Raw genomic sequence first — 5,712 nt, 5'->3', positions numbered from 1 at the left:
AGTCATAAGGCGCTGCGCAGTTGGCTGCATAAAGGATGCCAACCAAACTTATCATTTTATTGTATAACTTTTAAAGAGGAAAGATGGCGGCGATGGATTGCAGCCGTCAATCATAATGACTGACAGCTAATGACTGACAGCCCTCGGTGTAATCGCGGATTTACAGGGAACACAAGGTAAGAAAACTAACGTTCATTTACTTTATGAGCACAAGTGATTAGAAAGATATCAAATATCGAACTATGGAGAAGGCACGCCTAATCGTTACCATGGAGACAGTGCCGCACCTTCATGTAGCCTAGCCACGTGTGGAAAAAAACTGGTTAGCATGTCGTCCTTTGTATGTTTTTAATGCTGCTCCGATTTAAGGGGAAACGACGTTTATGACAACATGAGACTGTTCACTGAATAGCATGCTAACATTCAGAGAAATGTGTAACAAAGTAGGATGAATAAAAAAAATGTTCAGCATATATATGAATAAAAAATATAACAGACCATTTACAATACATTAAAAAAAACATCAGCAGGGATGTAAACACCTTCTGAGTCTGCTACATATTTTACACTGAAACAAATCAATCAGCATTTTATTTTACTGAACTGAAAGGATGCACTGCAAAAACACTAAATCTTACCAAGTTTTTCAGTCTAGTTTTTAGTGCAAATAACTTTGTGCATTTAAATAAGACAAAACTAACTTATATGTAACTTGTGGAGTGAATTCAGGGAAAGTTTGTAATTTGATCAAAACCTCCTCCCTTGTTGCGGAGGGAGGAGGTACTGTTCGGTTTCTAAGCTAGTTATTTCAAACTTTTATAAATAGCACCATTTATGACCAACAGCCAGGTGTGTTATGTTCACAGACAAATTAGCTGGACTGGAAAAAGTATGAATAAACTGGCAAAAACAACTTTGGAAATTGTGAATAAACTGAAGGCACTCTTAAATCCATATTTACTAGGTTAGCCAAAATGAGGAGAAATAGGGCTTATACAAAGTTGCATTATGTTAACATCCATAATATTTAAACTTTATGGTGTTGTAAATGTGGCCCTTCTGGCTGTTGAACCTCAGAAACTGGAGGAGTAGTTTGGGTTTTGTTCTGACTGTGTTTCCAGGATCTGGAGGAGATTTATGATCATCTCTGAGTCATTTGTGACGGGTCGCTGTAGAAGAACAGTGCTTTTAAGAGCTATCCGGTAATTAGGTTTAACTCCACTGTAAAACCTAATTAGTCCTTAAAAAATATATGCAAACTTGTTGCGTCAAAATGTTTTAGTTTTCATTAAATTAGGATCTGATACCCTGACCTCTGATAAGCAGGACACAATAGTTGGATATTTTCCAGCTATTTTAGTCCAGAATCCATCTAGACATTGAATTCGTTTCATTCAAAAATATCTCATGCCTTCAGTGGAATATTGTCTGAGTAATCGGCTGGAAAACTGGGTTTCTTTGACGCATACTTTGGTTCTGCTTTTAAGCTCAGTTTTATTCTTACCTTTGTTTTAAATGTTTCCTCAGTCAATGAGTAATTTCCCAAGCTTGTCCTTTTCTAATTTACATATTTTTCAAGCAGTATTCTCAATCAGTCCAAATGTAAATACAGAGTTTCTGACAGGTAGGATTGTCGTACGTTTGAGTTTTCATCATTTATTGACTGGATTCAGGCGATCCATGTGACGTTTTGCTCTGTTGTCATTTGATTTAGTCTTGGATCCAGAGACCAGGATGTTTCTGTTGCATCTCTCCAGGCGTTTTACAGTCCTTCACATCCTCCTGTAAAGATTGTGCCTCATCAGCGTTTGCCTGTCTTGACTTGAACACAAGAACCTGCTGGCTAATCGAGTCCACGGCTTTCTGACCACTGAAAGCTTTTCAACCACATACCACATCCATCCATTCTTATACACTCCAGCATGATTGCTTACGATGGAATCAAACTGCCAACCACTCATTCATGACTGTAATTTCTGGAAATCATAGTAGTTTGACTTGGAAAACTCAAGGACACAAACTGGAGTGAGCTGCCTTTTATTGAAAAAACGTCTTCTGGATTCGGTCTAGTTAAAGTTGCAACAACTATTTCTTCTGGAGTGAATGAACGAGACACATTAATTCCATTTTTTCTTCCATTTACTGTTTGGTTTATTTTTAAACTGTGGAAGTGTGTTTATCTAAAACCTATTCAGCCTCAACGCTTTCACAGGACGCCTTTATGAAAAATCCATTACAACTTATCATAAAACCAGAAAAAAATAAGTTACACCTGGAGGTAAAAATAAGTTTTATTTGTCCCAAGCTTCATCTTGTGCCAATAAAAAGAAACCCGGTGGCATTTGGTCGACTCTCAGCTTTTGGATTGTTCGGTAAAACTTGTTCTGCAGCACAGACAGGTTCTCCGATTTGTATTGTTCTGGATATGCAGTAGAGGTTATTGTTTTCAAATCTTCCACTGCAGTAAGTCAGTAATTGTCTGGTGACAATTGATGATGATATAAATGCTAATTCATTTCATTTTGGTGCTCAGGGCCAATGATGTGATTGTTTCTCGTGACTTTGAATAAAAGCTGAACCAGGCATTGTAGTTGTGGAGCCACTCTCTGGAGTTCATTCTCCAGCGATCAATATAAGAATTATTTATGTTATAGAGCCACATCACAAGCTAACACTAAAGAACTGGTGCTAACCATGCTACCTCCTTAGTTCTTTTTAAAAAAATGGTATACACAAATATTGAAGAAATGACTTTGGTTTAGTAGCTGTTGTGCTAAAACAGCATGCTCATGGATAAGCTGCATGTTTTAGAAAATATTTGTTAAAAATATTTTGTACCAATTTGTAGATGTGGAATATTTTTAGCTCATGCATGAGAACAACAAAGAGGGAATCTTTAATATTTAATTGCTTTTGTGAGTAAGATAAAGGATTAGCACGCTTCAGTGCTTGCATCACTGAAAACCTACTAGCTTGTATTGCTAATATGGGTTAGCTTGGTTGAACAATAAGCAAATCCAACAGGTTCTCCAGCATCCAGCTCAGAACATGCTGATCTGGGTGTGGCGCCATTCCCAGAGACTTCCACAGAAATCTGATGCATGCTCACCAAGGCTCAGTGGTTGACCTTTAGCTCGGTGGATATAGTTCTCATTTCCTGGCTTAGGTATTGTTTTTGCTGGATGTTTCCCCAAATAAGTTGATACTAAGTAAAAAAAAAATCATACATTGGACATAACAATGGATTTATTTCTCATTTACCTACAAAACAGCAGCTTCACTGGTAAAAGCCTAAAATTATGTTTCCTGCTGGTGAGAAAAAGTTTTGAAAAACACTGCTAATGTTTTTTGATTAAACTTTTAGTTTAAGAAATGTAAAAGGGCAAATAATTTTAATCATTTAAATGAGATTGAGATCTTGGCTTTGACTAGGCCCATATCTTTTTCTCCATCCAGCTGATGAAGCAGTTCCTCTCAGCTTCCAGTGGAGGAGCTGGACCTAGAAAACAAACAAATATCCTTATGATCCTGCCAGTTTAATGCAATTCAACTGATTTGTGGCCACATTATACCATAGAGTTAAAGACATTCTCACATTCTCCTCAAAGTCCATCTAATCCACTGGTATCATTCATGATGGATTCTTCTGAACTGAACAGATCCATCTTCACCATAGGATCCCTAAACCATGAGTCATTAAGTTTGCTCCTGACCACGACCCCTTTGACCTTTTCCACTCACCCTCACAATTAGCCACGCCCCTCTGAGCAAATTGGCTCCGCCCACTTTGGTGGAATATTTCAAAAATAGTCTGGAGACGAGTTTATGCTTTTTACAGAGTGGCCATTTTCTGCATTTTCTTTTAACAAGTTAATTTACTGATGGTTTTATTGAGAAAAACATGAAACACTAACAGGAAAACCATCATCCATCCATCCATTTTCTGAACACCCTTGTCCCTCAGTGGGGTCGGGAGGGGTGCTGGTGCCTATCTCCAGCTAACGTTCCGGGCGAGAGGCGGGGTACATCCTGGACAGGTCGCCAGTCTGTCGCAGGGCAGGAAAACCATCAGAAACATGTAAAATTAACCTGATAGCTCAGGAAAACCATTGGGAAAATGCAAAATTAACTTTTCTCGAGAAAACAGGAAAAAGAACAGAAAACGATTATCAAACATTATTAAACCATTCACTGTTCATGTCGGCTGGGCCAGTCAGCACTAAAACACTACAAGAACAAAGCTAATTGTTAAAAAGATGGTGTCACATTATACTTAGATCATCCATCCATCCATCCATCCATCCATCCATCCATCCATCCATCCATCCATCCATCCATCCATCCATCCATCCATCCATCCTCTTCACACTCTTGTCCTGCGGGTCAGGAGGGATGCTGGTGCCTGTCTCCAGCGAACGTTTTGGGCGTTTTGGTATTTAAATAAAAGGACTTTAACTAACAGACACGTTTACACTAAGAGCCAGTTAAATGCTGCGAAGTCCAGATTAACGTCAGAGAGCTTCTTGACACGTCCTTCAGTCTGGCATCTTTGCTGGCTTAACAAAACACACATGCACACACGTACTGTTCACAATGAGGGCGACGTTTCAGAAATGCAGCCTGTTTGTGTTAAAACTGTCCTTCATGGATGTTTTAGCGATGAAGTCAGCATGAAGTCAGCACAGGAACGTCTACAGTTTGGGTTTTACAGTCACTGAGCAACGCCGAGCATTTCGCCTCGCTCTCCTCGCCAGATGTTTCCAGGTCACATGGAGCAGGACACCAGGCTGCAGGACACCAGGCTGCAGGACACCAGGCTGCAGGACATCAGGCTGCAGGACACCAGGCTGCAGGACACCAGGCTGCAGGACATCAGGCTGCAGGGCATCGGGCTGCAGGACACCAGACTGTAGGACACCAGGCTGCAGGACACCAGGCTGCAGGACACCAGGCTGCAGGACATCAGGCTGCAGGACACCAGGCTGTAGGACATCGGGCTGCAGGACTTCAGGCTGCAGGACACCAGGCTGCAGGACACCAGGCTGTAGGACACCAGGCTGTAGGACACCAGGCTTCAGGACACCAGGCTTCAGGACACCAGGCTGTAGGACATCAGGCTGCAGGACACCAGGCTGTAGGACACCAGGCTTCAGGACACCAGGCTGCAGGCCGCAGCATCATCTGGGCTGGAGACGTCACAGGACGATGGAAAAGCTTCCTTAGTTTATTATCCAGCAGAATTCTTATCTCAGTCACTTCAGGGTCGTTTATCTGGACACCAGGGTCTGTTATCTTTAGCTGTTACTTGACCTGTTGGTGTAAAGTCCTCGCTTAAATTACGCCATATTTCATTTATAATCCTGCAGGTTGGCTGTCATCTCGGTTTTTTATTAATCTGCTATGATTCCCTCTTATAGTACACTGACAAAATGATTCTGTGGTGAAGTAAACTTCCCGTAGCTGAATCTGTGAAATCAACAATGCAAATTCAAGTTGGTATCTTAACACAAGTATTTTAGCATTGAGATCAGAAATATTTGTTCAAGACATGAAACATTGTAATCTTTTTAAGTTCATCCACAAAACAAAAAACAGTCTTGTTATCTTTACTGTGTTGGTATCTCAAACAAAACTAAACTTTGCTTGCTGATTAGGTAATCACACTGTACTCAGATTTATTAAGTTAACTTAAGATTTTACAGGTTAACTTAA

At 40.4% G+C, this 5,712-nt stretch overlaps 1 long non-coding RNA gene across 1 annotated transcript; it reads left to right on the top strand.

Moving 5' to 3' along the window:
* LOC106951761 (uncharacterized) lies at positions 1-5,505 on the top strand. The gene is made up of 2 exons (XR_001425857.1): positions 1-176; positions 4,755-5,505. It is a non-coding gene; the product is annotated as an uncharacterized LOC106951761 (long non-coding RNA).
* Positions 5,506-5,712: the final 207 nt, after the last annotated feature.

This window comes from Poecilia latipinna, unplaced genomic scaffold (genome assembly GCF_001443285.1).
Source record: "Poecilia latipinna isolate Pla-1442-1.1 unplaced genomic scaffold, P_latipinna-1.0 Scaffold473, whole genome shotgun sequence".
NCBI lineage: Eukaryota > Metazoa > Chordata > Actinopteri > Cyprinodontiformes > Poeciliidae > Poecilia > Poecilia latipinna.
Note: the sequence above shows the minus strand (reverse complement) of the source record. Positions and strands in the feature narration are given on the sequence as shown.